Raw genomic sequence first — 16,297 nt, forward strand, 5'->3', positions numbered from 1 at the left:
ACCTCCACCCCATCCCCATTGGGTTTCCTTTCCTCCTACACTATACAATACCAAAACAAAAGGAACTTATTGAGTAGTACCACCATCGCAAAACAAGGATGCTAAAAGTGATGTTATCTCTCAAGTGCTCACTCTCCTTATGGCCAGTGTAAAAACTACGTGGGTCTTGGGAATGATTGCAGGTTATTATAAACTTTCGGAAGGCAGTGATTTCAACTGTGATTTTCATTTCAGATATGGGTCCAAGAGAGCATAGATATTCCACAGCCTCTTGTATGCTGTATGCAGTTATTGACTTAGAAGCCATTCTCTCTATCTATATTAATAAGGACAATCAGAAGTAGATCACTTTCACCTGGATAGAGTAGTACATCTTCACTATTTTAAATTACATTCATACCAATATGTATTTGGTCATCATAGAATTGGTAGGATCTTGAGCCTTTTGATATGTCACAGATCTCCAAGCTCATTCATCCTTTCTATGAAAATATGCTAATTTGTCTTGAGAAACAAGAACTCATAAGTATCTTAAATAACTTAGCGAAGTCGCTAAGTCGTGTCAGACTCTTTGCGACCCCATGGACTGCAGCCTACCAGGCTCCTCCGTCCATGGGATTCTCCAGGCAAGAATACTGGAGTGGGTTGCCATTTCCTTCTCCAGGGATCGAACCCAGGTCTCCTGCATTGCAGGCAGACGCTTTAACCTCTCAGCCACCAATGAACATATATGCTAGAAGGTTATATGGTAAGTTGAAAGAAATTCCAGGCACCTGTCACATCAGTGCAATGACGTTCCATTTTCTGGGGCTTGTTTGAAATAGACTTGCCATGGTGAAGGTGAAGTCACTCAGTCGTGTCCAACTCTTTGCGACTCCGTGGACTGTAACCTACTAGGGTTCTCTGTCCATAGGATTCTCCAGGCAAGAATACTGGAGTGGATTGCCATTTCCTTCTCCAGGGGATCTTCCTGACCCAGGGATCGAACCCGGGTCTCCCGCATTGGAGGCGGACGCTTTAACCTCTGAGCCACCAGGGAAGTCCTCATATGTAAAGGTAAATTGCTGTACTTTGTACTGTCTACCACAAAGAAAGAGGCATAGTGGGATTTTTGGATTTTGGAGGCAACATATACCAAATTTGGGTACACTGTTCTGATCATTTTGCTGAGCAAACCATAAGGATTCCAGTTTGGAGTAGGACTCATAAAAAGAGAGAGAGTTCTTCAAGTCCAGGCTGCTGTGTAAACCACCTAAGACTTGAATATCATGACCAGTGATACTTTCTAAGTGTCTTTTGCACTTATGGATGCTTTATGGAGACTCTGCTGAGCTCCAGTAAGGGAAACATTGGGCAGATCCATAATTTCGAGCAGTGTCTTTTCATCCTCTGTCATTAACAATTCTCCATTTGAGAAGCAGCTCCTAGCCAATGACTGTTAAAGACTGAACATCTGGCTATAAGACATCAACCAAATATTAGGCCTAAGTTTCCTTCACCAGTTCAACATTTTCTGTTCCAATAAATAAATAAATTAGACATGCACTACCATTGAATTGGGATCATTTATGAAAGACACAGTCCAACTATAATGGATTTGGAAGACATGCAAATTGCACAAATAGTTGGCTCAAACATCCACAGTACCTTCCTTTGTTGGTTTGTTACCCTTCTTTGACCTCTCCTTGGGTGTTTGGCTAGTTCTTGCAGCCAGGTAACAAAAGATATTTGGAGGTCTGGTTTATGGATGGATCTGTATGGTATGTTGATACCAGCCAACACTGGATATATACTGTCCTATTGATGGTGGCACAAATGGTCAACAGCAGAACACATATTCATCTGGGGCAGAGAAAAGGCACTGGTTCCCTGGTCTAGAGTCAATAATGTATTGAGAATGCCAGGCATTCTCTAGTATAAGGTGCCAAGTTTAGTTCAATCATCTCTCCAAAATGCTCCTTTTAGGTCCAAACCTGAGAAAGACATTTTGAAATACACTAGTAAGCAGAGCAGACTCACATCTCACATGAATTTCTGCGTTTAGATTGACAACCACTTTATAGTTTTCCCATGGACAATTGTTGGTTATCATTTTTTATGACTTGAGAACTTATTTTAGTAGTTTTGTTCAACTGAAGAATGATTATTATATGAGGAAAATAATTCCAAATGACATTCTTTAGTTTAAAGAAGAACTTTGTCATTATTCAATTCTTTCTTACCCTTTTTTTGTATTTTTAAACATTATTTACTTATTATTTTTAATTTTGTCTGCACTTGGTCTTTATTGCTGCGTGCAGACTTTCTCTAGTTGGGGTGCGCAGGCCTCTCACTGCTGTGGCTCCGCTTGTCGTGGAGCATAGGTTCTAGGAGCAGACTTCAGTGTGGAACAACTACATGCGTGGGTTTAGTTGCTCCTCGGCATGTGGAATCTTCCCAGACCTGGAATCGAACTCTTGTCCCCTTCATTGGTTGGCAGAGTCTTAACCACTGGAACACTAGGACACTTCTTTCATTTCCTCTTTAAATACAGAATTTTATAATACATACTGTGACAGACCATGATGTTCAAACATAAGAAACTATTATTAATTTTTATCTTGTTATGCTTATTATAGTATATAGATTTATCACAGATTAACTAGCGTGCTATTGTTGTTGTTATTTAGTCGCTAAGTTGTGTCTGACTCTTTGTGACCCCATGGATGGTAGCCCACCAGGCCCCTCTGTCCACGGATTTCCCCAGGTGTGCATGCTAGAGTGGGCTGCCACTTCCTTCTCCAGGGCTTCTTGCTGACCCAGGGACTGAACCTGTGTCTCCTTCATTGCAGGTGGATTCTTTACCACTGAACCAGCAGAGAAGCCCAGTATGGTATCATTAAACATTTAATTTGTTTTTGTAATTTTACTACTGTAAAAATCACCACAATAAGTATATTTGTGTTTATCCCTTATATACAGTAAATCTATATCTTTATATATAGTAACAAGTAGCACCTTAGAATAAAACTTTTAAAAATTTCAAGTTAACATGTAAGGGAATATATAACATTTTAAAATGCTTGCATTAAAATATAGATTAGTATCAATAAATTGTATATATATGATATTAAAATAACTATTCAGTGATATAATTTATCTCTTTATTCAATTCTTTTACATCCCTCAGTAAGGCCGTGTAATTCTTTTTATGTAAATTTTTGTGTAGCTCTAGTTATGCTTTTTCCTAACTATGTCATATTTTTGTTCCTATTCTGAATGGATTTTCTATTTTATTATATATTCAAATTAGTTGTTACTGGCATAAAAAGCTATTGATTCTTACATACTTAGTTGAAAATAGACACCTTTTTGAAAAGTCTTATAAAATTATTTAAATATTTTTACAAGAATAAAATATCTTTATTTCAGTAAGCAATGCAAATTGTATTTGATTTCAGTGTTCTTTGCCTTTTCACTGTAGATATTCATATCTCCATGTATATTTTTAAGGAAAAAAGATAAAAATAAAGAAAATATCTTGCATAGGTATAAAATTCTTGGATCACAATATTTTCCTCAGTCTCTGATTTAATCCCAGTTTTGCCAAATTATTTTCATCTACTGCTGAGAGAAAAAAATTTTCATAATGTCCCATACAATTTCCTGATTTGAGTGGACTTAGTTAGCACTCCTTTGCCTTCTTTTAATGACTTTTCCCCCTGCTTCTACCATCCATTTTAATTACTATAACTTCTGAAGTTTATAGTAAACTTCAATCCTGCTTCCAAGGATTTTTCTATTGATGGAATCTATCCTAGGGACCCATGCATCCCATCACTACTGTTATTGGTTCAATGTGCTCAGTTCTTTTTAGAAGGATATTTTTCCTAGGTGTTGAAAGAGATGACCAGAATATTTGGAAACTTGCCCTATTTGCTTCAGAGATTTTTACCTGGGGTGTTAAGGTCCAGTTTCTGTTACAGAGTGCTAGTTATGTAGGACTTGCAACGGAGAGGAAAGTGAAACGTGCTAATTTTTAACTTTTTAACCTAAGCCATGGACTTCCCTGGTGGCTCAGTGGTAAAGAATCCGCCTGCCAATTCAGGAGATGCAGGTTTGGTGCCTGGGTTGGGAAGATCCCCTGGAGAAAGAAATGGCAATGCACTCCAGTGTTCTTGCCTGGGAAACCCACGGACAGAGGAGCCTGGTGGGCTCTAGTCCATGGGTTTGCAAAGAATTGGACACAACTTAGTGACTAAACAAGAACAGCAACAAAATTTTGTGACTCTTACATGATGCAAAGGCTGAAACCATGTTCCAGGTCCACTAGCTGAAAATAAGAGATGATGAACTAAGACTTCTGAGCTTATCTGTAATTTAAAAATTAAAGAACAGAGAGCTGAACAGACTTTTCAGAACTGACAATATTTTTACACATGAGAGAGGTAGTGTATACTTTTCTGGGTGGAAGGAAATTCTGTGAATCATTAAATTAAAATCAAATTGGGAAAAAGGTCGATTGAGGGATTCATTTTTTATTAAATATATACATCTCACCCCTTTCCTTACATTTTACATTTTAAAGAGGTTGTTTTGGTTGCTACATTTTTGTTTTCTTTCTACCTAGTTCTGCTTTTCTCTCATGGCTTACAATATCATCTTTCAAAGACAATGCTGAAAGTTCTCTGGGGACTTGTGTTGCTTTATTGAGTAATCTTTGATCAGATTGTAATGGAAATCCCTGCAGGTGATATAAAATGTGTACATATACTTGAATACATAAAATATGTATTTTTTTATTTCATCCATCTTTGACATTTCTAAATATGGACTTATTTAGCATGTTGGCCTCCAAACAACAGACTCATCTTGGGGGTATATTTCAAAATAGTGATGATTTTAAAAAATGATGATAAAAATAATTGGATTTATAAATTCTTTGAAAATCAGGGATCCTGTCTCAATAGCAATAGTAAAAACTGCTACTGAAGTATACAGAAACTGAGACTAAAGATGTATAATGTCCTTGTTCTATTAAACATGTTTTAAATTGTGTTAACCATCATGATATTCACAAGCTTGGATGGCTTAAATGTTTAATACTAATACAATTATTTATTTAAATTGAGAGATAATTTGTATATAAAAGAAATATGTGATTCTACCTCTATTGACATTTACAAGTTCAACGAGCCTAGATTTTATGCATATATTATGTGTTCTTATATAGGTTCATATTAGGTTTTGACAGAAGAGCAGGGGTACAAAAAATTAGGGTTATCCATTTGTTCAGATGTCACTCATTAAATTATTATTTTTTCCCCTAAGGCTGTATTTACACTTGGATTGTTAGATGGGATGTGCTGAAGAACAATCTCTAGGATTTGAAACAATTGCAAATAGCCATATTATGATAAGCAGTCAGAGACGATAAGCTGCTTCAAAGCAATTCCCTTCTGTTTTCTTGTGAAAACAAAAGAGATAGTGAGGATTTTAAAATTCCTTTTCAGAAAAAAAAAAAAAATAGGCAAACAAATAAATTTCCACCAACACAATGCAAATAAAAATACTTGAGATTACATTTCTGAGCTCCTATTTTATATCTTCTTTTTTGAGATGATCAGTCAGTTATGCCCACAAGAAATAACATAGGAAGAGTACCAGAAAACAAAGTTTACTATAGTCTTAGGTCCTAGAGAAACAGAGTTACCACATGCCACAAGGGACCAAACATGGTGGGGGTTGGGGTGCCAAGGAATAGGGCTCGTGCAAGCAGATCCAGGATCCGTGGACAAATACCTTAATTGAAGGTCACAGTAGTGTACACAAGAAAAAGGATGAGAAGACTTCACTGGTGGTTTGAATGTTACTAGGTGACAGGCAGTTGAGGACAGGAAGGGGAACTTGTGATATGGAGAGGCTAGCCCCATCCTACCGTTGCATCAGACCTCTTGGGAGGGTCTGCATACTTTATTTTCAGGCATGTATATGTAGCAGGCAAAAAATTAGGAAGTTTCAAAAGTTTATTGAACACTGTAATACTCCTAAAAATTAGAAAGATACCTAGACAGCATATTAAAAAGTAGAGACAGCATTTGCTGACAAAGGTCCATAGAGTCAAAGCTACGGTTTTTCCAGTAGTCATGTACAGATGTGAGAGTTGGACCATAAAGGAGGCTGAGCATGGAAGAATTAAAGATTTTGAACTGTAGTGCTGGAGAAGACTCTTTAGAACCCCTTGGACTACAAGGAGATCAAACCAGTGAACCCTAAAGAAAATAAACACTGAATATTCAGTGGAAGGACTGATGCTGAAGCTGAAGCTCCAATACTTTGACCACCTGATGTGAAGAGCTGACTCATTGGAAAAGACCCTGTTGCTGGGAAAGATTGATAGCAGGAGGAGAAGGGGGCAATAGAGGATGGATGAGAAGGTTGAATGGCATCACTGACTCAATGGACATGAGTTTGAGGAGATAGTGGAGAGGGAAACCTGCTATGCTGCAGTTCACGGGGTGGACTTAGCCACTGAACAACAACAAAGGTTACCATACTAATAACATAGTGTGTTCAGGGCCCTGAAGGCCACCCTCACATTCAGTTGTTTACTAGAAAGATTCATAGAACTCAGAAAAGTTGTTACAACTAACAGTGAAATGATACAGATCAAAATCAGCAAAAGAAAAAGGCATATGGGTAGAGTCCAGGAGAGACCAGGCACAAGCTTTCAGTGGTCATCTCCCACTGGAGTCATGTGAATAGTACTGGATGATTCAAGCAGTGATGCATACCAACACACGTGGAATATAGCCAACCAGGGAAGTTTATCCAAGTGTTAGTCCCCAGGGATTTTACTGATTATAGATAAGTAATCAGATATACCTGGCTGATCTTAGGTATTCAGTCTCCAGTCACACCTGAGGTCAAACTGGTTTTGCATGGCCTAAGACTCCCACCACAGATCACACTGTCACCATAAACTATTTGATATGTATTAAGGCCCAGGTTAAACAAGGATACTGTTATGAGGCAACATATTCCAAGGCTTAGAAATTGTCTCCTAGAAACAGGTCAAGAGGCAGATTTTTCTTAAAAATGTGCAGAGCTTGAACATCCCAGATCTGCTAATCATCATTTTTTAAACTTTATTGAGGTATAACTGATATACAAAAATTGCATACATTTAATGCAAAAATCTTGATGAATTTGAATGTCTGCTTACACTTGTAATACTATTACCACAACTTAAGTACTAACAAACCATCACCTCCAAAATTTCCTTGAGTTCTTTTATGTTTTGCTTTTCTTTATTTCTGGTAAGGACATAGCATAAAATCTATCCTCTCTCTACGTTTTAAAGTGCAAAATACTGTATTGTTATGGGTACTTTGCTGTACAGCAGCTCTCTAGAACTTATGTGACTGAAAATTTATGTCCACTAGAAGGCAATTCCACATTTTACACACACTTTGCCCCTAATAACCACTATTCTATCCTTTGTTTCTATGGATTTGACTATCTTACGTACCTCATATTCATGGAATCATGCAGTATTTGTCCTTCAGCGGTTGCTTATTTCACTTTGTAGTGTCTTCCAGTTTCATTTACGGAGAAGCATAGATAACCCTTTGAGATCTGGATTTTGATTCTTTTAGATATGCACCCAGAAGTGAGATTGCTGGATCAAATGGTGGTGCTATTTTCAATTTTTTTGACGAAACTTCATGTTACTTCCATAGTGGCTACACCATTTGATATTCTCACCAACAGTATATAAGAGTTCCTTTTTTCTCCCACCTCCTTGCTAACACTATCTTCTATTTTTTTATAAGAGCTATCCTAATAGATGTGAGGTGACATCTCATTGTGGTTTTGCTCTGAATTTCCCTATTAATTAGGCATTTTGAATATCTTTTTGTTTTGTATTTGATAGCCCACTCTAGTGCTCTTGACTGGAAAATCCCATGGATGGAGGAGCCTGGTAGGCTGCAGTCCATGGGGTCACTAAGAGTCAAACATGACTGAGTGACTTCACTTTCTCTTTTCACCTTCATGCATTGGAGAAGGAAATGACAACCCACTGCAGTGTTCTTGCCTGGAGAATCCCAGGGATGGGGGAGCCTGGTGGGCTGCCGTCTCTGGGGTAGCACAGAGTCGGACACGACTGAAGCAACTTAGCAGCAGCAGCAGCAGCTGTCTTCTTTGCAGAAATGCTACCCAAGTCATTTGTATATATTTTTTTAAATCAGGTTATTTGTTTCTTTACCTATTAGGTTGTAGAAGATTCTTACATATTTTGGACATTAATCCATTATTAGGTAGATTGTTTGCAAATCTTTTCTCCAATCTGTTTGTTATCTTGTCTTTTGATGTTTTCTCTGCTATGTAGGTTTTTAGTCTTTTATATTTCACTTGTCTATGTTCTGTTTTGTTGCATGTAGTTTTGGTATCAAATCCAAGAAATCATTGCCAAGACCAATATCAAGACATTTTTCTTCTGTGTTTTCTCAACAAGTCGCACATTTTAAGTATATTCTTTTAAGTCTTTTATACATTTTGAGTCAATTTCCACATATAGCATTAAAATGGGGCTTCTCCTGTGGTTCAGTGGTAAAGAATCTGCCTGCAATACAGGAGCTTCAGGAGAAGAAGGTTTGATCTCTGGGTTGGGAAGATCCTCTGGAAGAGAAAATGGCAACCCACTCCAGTATTCTTGCCTTTAGAATCCCATGGACAGAGGAGGCTGGTGGACTACAGTCCATAGCGTTATAATAAGTCAGATACAACTGAAGCAACTTAGGATGAACTCACATAGTGTAAGATATGAGCTCAGTTTCATTCTTTTACAAGTGGGTATGAAGTTTTCCCAACACCACTTGTTGAAGAGACTATCTTGTTTCCATTTATGTATTATTGGCACCATTGTTGAGATCAATTACCATGTATATTTGGATTTATTTCTATACTCTCTGTTCTGTTCCTTTGGTCAATATGTCTCTTTTTAAACTGTTATCATATTATCATTATTATTTTTTTTACTGTAGCTTTGTGATGTATTTTGAAGTCAGAAAGTGTGATACTCTCAGCTTTGTTCAGATTTTTTTTTTTTTTTTGACTATTTAGGACATGACTTAGGAACTGTACAACATCAAAGATCTTTTATAGTTCCATAGAAATTTAGGTTTTTTTTCTTGTGATGGAATTTTGCTAGGGATTACATTAAATCTATATATCTCTTTGGGGAGTATTGTCATTTTAACAATATTAATCTTATGATCCATGGATACTAAATATCGGTCCATTTATTTATTTCCATTTAATTTTTTTCACCAGTGTTTTATAGTTTTTCAGTACACAGGACTTTCACTTCCTCATTTAAGTTTATTCTTAAATATTTTGTTCTTTGATACTGTTATAAATGGGATTATTCCTTTAATTTCCTTTTTATATAGTTGGTGTGTGGAAATAACTGATTTTCACATATTGATTTTGCATTCTGCAATTTTGATAAATTTATTAGTTCTAAAAGTTTTTGGCTGAGTCAATATTTCTGTGTATAAGATTGTGTCATCCACAAACTGAGACAATTTTACTTTCTTTCCAACTTAGATGGCTTTTATTTCTTTTTCTTGAATAATTGCTTTGTCTAGGCTTGCCATAAGTGACTATGTTGAATATAAGTAATCAAAGTAGATATCTATGTCTTTTTCTTCTTGTTTTAGAGGAAAGACAGATTTTACTATTGAGTCAAGATTTGAAGCAGACCCTGTTTTAGATCCAGGGGAACATTATTTAAAATGGTAAGATCACTTTTTAAAATAAAAATTTACATTATGCAAGGCGAAGGCACTAAATAAATGAGTAAATAGAGAATACAATTTCAGAGTTTGAAATGTAATTAAAATAAAAGGGTATCATGGTATTGACAGAAATTTTGGCTGGAGTTTTTATTTTACATTGTTTGATGAGATCAGATAAGATCTCTTTGAGGAAATTATATTTAAGCTGACACATATATAAATATATCACTATACAGCTATATAAAAATAAGGGAAAACATTAAAATTTAGTAATTAAAGCTAATCTGTGACATACACTCATTAAAAAGTGTAAGTTACTTATGAAAATAGGAAAAGCCTAGTGTAGTGAAGGCAGATTTTGGGGGCACATGCATCTTGATCATATGTTGGAGTTGAATAGGAAGAAGGCAAAGTTTTTCTGACAACAAATGTAGGAATGGCTAAAATACCTCTGGATATTATAACAAGATATTTTGTAAATTAAAAAAAATGAATAGAAAAATTGTCACTGTAGATTTGGCAATCCCCAATACTGTTATTTTGTATGTTTGTTTTGCAAAATGTAAAATTTTAAAAATGACTAAAGTACCATTTTTTTTTTTTCTTTCATTTGAAGGGTCAAATCTCTGCCCATATATAAGATTATGAGGGAGTGGTAGGAAATAGAGATGGATAATAGGGAACTGAAAATCAGTTTAATGGTTGCCTTCAATGCCAGTAAATGAGGGTTTCTTGGGTGCTTATTATCATATAGGACTAAAGAGGTATTATTGTGTTCTTTGTATTACCACTTAACAGTTAATGGTGGGAAAGAATGAATGGGTCAGGAAGGCAAGAGGCAAACTCCCCAAATTCTTTATAAAATGTGGTAATTATTGCTAAATATGACATTAATGACAAAAATAATGACATTACTAACAGTGTAGCAGCATAATGTGGTATAAAGGGCATAGGCCTAACAGGTCAGTAAATCTATGTCTGCTATTAACTGGTTGTGTGACCATAAATAGGTCACTTTACATCACTTAACTTCAGTTCTTCCATTTTTAAATTAACCTTTTAAGGTTCTTCTGAGTTTAAAAATTGTATGATTTAATGTTGAGTGCCTTGTAATAAGATTTAGTTATAATTTGTGTCAAAACTTGCTCAAAAAAAAAAAAAAGAATCTGAGAATGAAAGGATTTGCATTTGATAATATTCTAGGTTGTAATTTCTGAGTCTCCTTAAATTATCTATATCCCAGTGCATGTGTTCATTAATAACATTGTGAGCCACATACAAGACAGTGGATTTGGTCTTTCTTCTGCTAATTCTGACTCCTCTCCATTTAAAAAACTTTTCCACATGCCTCATGCAGATTTCAAGACACCATTAAATAACGTGAAATGTTCATTTTGATTTATATTAAATATAGTATTCAAAGAGGTGTGTGCTTCATGAGTGAATGAATTGAGTTATGGGTTGATGAATCTGATCGGCAAATCTTTTAAAGTAAGAAAAATGTGGAATTGCAAAACTACCTATAGGTGTCTTGTTGGCACTTTGCCATTGCCATATTGTTAATTTTTCCTCTGCTCTCTCTTCATCACTTATTATAAAAGGAGATATTCTTCAGAGAACAAGAATCTTTGTATATGTGCCTGACAATAAAAAAGGTAAAAACAAAGTGTTAAGAAATTAAACAGATATCTTCCTTTTTAAAAGGTATCTTCCTTTAAAAGAATATCTTCTTTTATAATAAGTGATGAAGAGAGAACAGTATGGCAATGGTGAAGTTCCAATAAGACATCTATAGGCAGTTTCGCAATTCCACAATTGTATTTTTTCTTCCTTTAAAAGGTAAAAACAAAGTGTTAGGAAATTGAGCAGATAGGTGGTTATTTATCATATCTAAGTTTCACTTTTACTCTGTGGAGAGTAACACACTTTAAGAAGAAACTTGTGCTTCTTAACATATATCCATTAAGATGATGTTTTTGTCTGTTCAAATGATATATAACTGGCTGGAAGTAAAATTTTTATCATTATCTCAAGAGAGAAAAATCAGCTATAATATTTGTGCATTTAGAATATAAGGCAAATTAACAACACATAAATATAATTCACATTAGTACGAATACGGGGTCAAGCAAAGAAGATAATTTTCTGTTAAACTGAATATTCTCTGTCTCTTATTATTTAAAATATAGAAAACTAATTTTTTCAAGCAAGCACCCCATTCTTAACTCCCTTCTTAACAATGCAAGAGATTGTTATATTTGAAACGATTTCAGTCTTATACATATGTACCTAGTCAACTTCCTTCTGTGTATGGAATACATAACATCTACTGAATTCAAGAAATATGATTTCAAACTCTCAATACTCTAGTGTACACATACACACATATTCCCGTAAGTTGTAAATAGCTGTTATCACTTGTTAGGATAACTTAATTAAACTTGCTTATTAAAAACCTTTAATTCGTTAGTGATAAAATCTTGATTAGTACATTTTCCTGCTAGGTGACCTTCTAATTTAATAGAAAATGAATTTTTAAATGGGAGAAAATGCCTGTGGCAGAGATTTTGTGCTAGTGAATAGAGTTTGCAATACACATAGGGACATATTTGAGCCTAATTAGTAAGGGTGCAAATGAATTTTTATTTCATACACCAGAAGTGTCATTGATGAACCACAGTGAGGAATTTGAAATGCATTCAGATTGGCAGTGTGGGACTGAAATCTGTGGGAAAATCACAAGCTAATTCATTGATTGCCTCTTGGAAATTACTGCTGTTAATTGTTAGGTAATTAACATGGAGCTACAATTATATTGGCCTAAGGGGGTGATTAATGTTTCAACATGTCACATTAGCAGCGGCTGGATTTTCAAAGCTTTTCTTTTCACATGGTAAAGGAGACAGATGGTATATTGTCTATGGATTTTTTTTTTAACTAAAGTTTATGCTGAAAGCAAGTATGTGAATTTCCTGTTCTTGAGCCTCCTTTTATAGATCTAAATTTCAACAAAAGAATTTGATAACTTTCATGAAATAATATAATATTTCATGATATTCCTCTACCTAAAATATATTGTTAAATAAGAAATTTATTTTAATTTTGTAAAAGCAAAACTGTCTTCAGTTTGAGGAGTCAGCATTTTTCTTTATTGCAGGTCTTAAATTATTTAGTGATGGTAAGAAGAAAAAGAATTGTACAATAACATATTTATAACAGTCAATATAATTTAAGCAGAAACCAAATGAACCATGCTGAACAGACGCATTTAGTAACTAATATAGAGTACATTAATATTTCTGTCTTTCAGCATTTCCTACCTCTGTCACCATTTTTTCTCCTTAAAGCTGTGTGTTTTCAATAGTCCAGAACCTACTTTGGCCCCATTCATTGTGGCATGGATTTTTCAGAATTGTCTTCTGAAGCAAATTGATCTCTAAACATCAAGGCTAAAAATTTAAGAGATAGAAAAAATAAAAGCAGCTCCTTAATTACGGAGGACCCGTGCAGAAATCAACAATACTTATTAGAAAGTTAGCTTGAGATATTATATTATGTGTTAAGAATTTTCTATACCAATACTTTTTAATCTCAATATCATTATGTTAAACCATCACAGAGTTTGGGGTGCAACTATCTTATGATGCAAATAACTATGAAAAATTACACCCAAACTTTAGTTACTTCTATAATTATAAAAATCATTTTTGATCTTGCAAATCTAATTTCATTTGAACATTAATCAACACTTTATTGATACCATGGATACAGACATACTCTTCTACAGCAATATTTTGTAGCCCTTCTGTTTTCATTTGGAACCCATTTTGACTGAAATGGTTAAAAAGTTTTCAAAGTATTTTAATTTTTAATGCAAGTCAATGTGGTACATTACATTTTGTAAAAAAATACATTCAATACTAAAACTTAAGTGAGTTCCAAAAAATTCTTAAGGTCTCCAAAGGTGGCTTCAATAAAAACTCAATTAAAACACATTATTTAAAAAAGTAGAATGGATATCTAGCAGTTCAAAGAACAACTTCTTTTTATAATTTTTTTTTCTCTGTGAAAATTTGAGATGTCATCTTTCTTGGTAGCCCCATACTGAGGTCTTTGTTGTGACTGCGGGTCTCTAGCTTTTATATTGATTTGTACTACTTCAACAAATGACAGAAATCTTTATTATCTACAGCCAAGCCTTCTATTCACTTTTAATGTCTATTAAAACCAAAAGTGTGAAAGAAAACCAGTACTTCTAATTTAGTCTTTTAAAATAGAGAATTACTGAAATCTCGATTTTAGGCAAAATCAGATCTTTCTGCATTTCTTTTACATCCCAAATCAATTGCAATTGTTCAGATGCCTATTCTACTACCAAGCTGACATTTCACCTCAGTTCCTCTTTTCTTTGCTTATTATAATTAAAAAAAAAAAAGCTTGCCATGCTGGAAAGCGTAGAATATGCAGTGAGGCTAAATTAAGTGCATACATTTTTTATTGGTGAAAAACTTTCATCAAATGTCTCTTTTCATTCTGCTTTAATAATGGGTTTAAGGTGAAATAAGGGATTCTGATTTTGATTAGAAATTGTAAGCAGTAAGTTAAAATTTGCATTTGAAAGTTCCTTAGGAAAAGTGGAAGACTTTATCTACTTAACTTGGACAGTAGGGGTCACTCTCATTCTTTGAAGATAAAGTAATAGGAAGATTATGAGCCACAGACAAGATCCTTCTTAAAGCTACTTTAGCGGTAGGAGAGAAACTCTTTTCTACATTAAAAGCTAAATTAGTGTAACTATAAATTTGATGTATACACTACACACACACACACACACACACACACACACACAATAATTCAGGACTCTGGTTGTCTTGCATTAGTTTTTGTAGATATTTTAGAACTATTGTGGTTTTAATCTTGAGTTGTGGTCTGCTGTATATCAAAGGCTTCCAGAAATTCCATGACTAACCCATCTCATGAATGTTATTTGCACATTGCTACTGGCTGTTTTCACTTCACCCAGATTGTAGCAATCTTCATGATTTTTTAAAAATCATGGGTAAATAGCAGTCAGAAAAGTGTTTAAATTCCCATCAGACATACAAAAAAGAAAATTCATTATGGAAACAAATATTGGCTTACCATTCTTAAAGATCAGTTCAGTCTGAAATGTAGACAAAATGAACTAGTCATTAAGAATGGCATGACACAGTAAAACAGTCATTTAAATTCAATTATTTCATGTTCCTAGCCTTTAAGATCCCAAAATCTGGTGTGAGAGGTAGAAATGAAAATAACCAATATAGTGTTATGAAGTAAGGTCTGTACTTGGAAAGAAAGCAAAGTTGTGGTAAAAAGGAAAGAAAAACTGAACCTGTTGCTATAAATCAGTTAGTTAGTTAGTTAGTTCCGTCGCTCAGTCACGTCCGACTCTTTGCGACCCCGTGAGTCGCAGCACGCCAGGCCTCCCTGTCCGTCACCGACTCCCAGAGTTCACTCAGACTCACCTCCATCGAGTCGGTGATGCCATCCAGCCATCTCATCGCCTGTCGTCCCCTTTTCCTCCTGCCCTCAATCCCTCCCAGCATCAGGGTCTTTTCCAATGAGTCAGCTCTTCGCATGAGGTGGCCAAAGTACTGGAGTTTAAGCTTCAGCATCATTCCATCCAAAGAACACTCAGGACTGATCTCCTTTAGAGTGGACTGGTTGGATCTCCTTGCAGTCCAAGGTATAAATTAGTGGTAGTATTTAGCCAATGGAGAGTAAGGGGTATTTCAGGAAGAGTGATGTGCAAAGCACTAGGAAGGAAAGGCTGTGAGAGAAGTTGAGAAAATCAATAGACCTATGGGGACGTGGACTCACAGTTCATGAATGTCACGTTACGTTTGATGGGCGGAGTCGTGGCAGTAGATGGCCGGAAGCTCCTTAAGGATATTTACTGTGAAAGTGAAAGTGAAGTTGCTCAGTCCTGTCCGACTCTTTGCGACCCCGTGGACTGTAGCTCACCAGGCTCCTCCATCCATGGGATTCTCCAGGCAAGAATACTGGAGTGGGCTGCCATTTCCTTCTCCAGCGGATCTTCCCTACCCAGGGATTGAACCCAGGTCTCCTGCATTGCAGGCAGATGCTTTAACCTCTCAGCTACCAGGGAAGTTTTACTGTATTTACTATTTTACATATTTACTGTATACCTTGTTTATTCGTGTTTACTTCTGTAAGAACTGAGGATCTGACATGATAAGATGAAGGCCTTTTTAAAAAAAAAAAAAGGTTCACAGAACTATCAGTTAAGTTATTACTCAAAAATAATCAGAAATCAAGCTTAGACAATCAGTCCTTATTCATGAATTCAGCACAGATTTATCAAGTGGCTAATATATGCAAGTCATGGTTTTAAGTGTTAGATTTACAAGATCAAATTAAACATATACATTATCATATGTAAAATAGATAGCCAGTGGGAATTCACTATATGACACAGGGAAACCCAAAGTTGGTGCTTAGTGGCAGTCTAC

At 35.4% G+C, this 16,297-nt stretch overlaps 2 non-coding genes across 2 annotated transcripts; both read right to left on the bottom strand.

The window, feature by feature from the left end:
- Nucleotides 1-966: 966 nt before the first annotated feature.
- On the bottom strand, nt 967-1,039 carry TRNAW-CCA (transfer RNA tryptophan (anticodon CCA)). Its single transcript has one exon. It is a non-coding gene; the product is annotated as a tRNA-Trp (tRNA).
- Nucleotides 1,040-15,861: 14,822 nt separating this feature from the next.
- TRNAC-GCA (transfer RNA cysteine (anticodon GCA)) lies at nt 15,862-15,933 on the bottom strand. The gene has a single exon. It is a non-coding gene; the product is annotated as a tRNA-Cys (tRNA).
- Between the last annotated feature and the right edge of the window lie 364 nt (nt 15,934-16,297).

This window comes from Budorcas taxicolor, chromosome 14 (assembly GCF_023091745.1).
Source record: "Budorcas taxicolor isolate Tak-1 chromosome 14, Takin1.1, whole genome shotgun sequence".
Taxonomy (NCBI): domain Eukaryota; kingdom Metazoa; phylum Chordata; class Mammalia; order Artiodactyla; family Bovidae; genus Budorcas; species Budorcas taxicolor.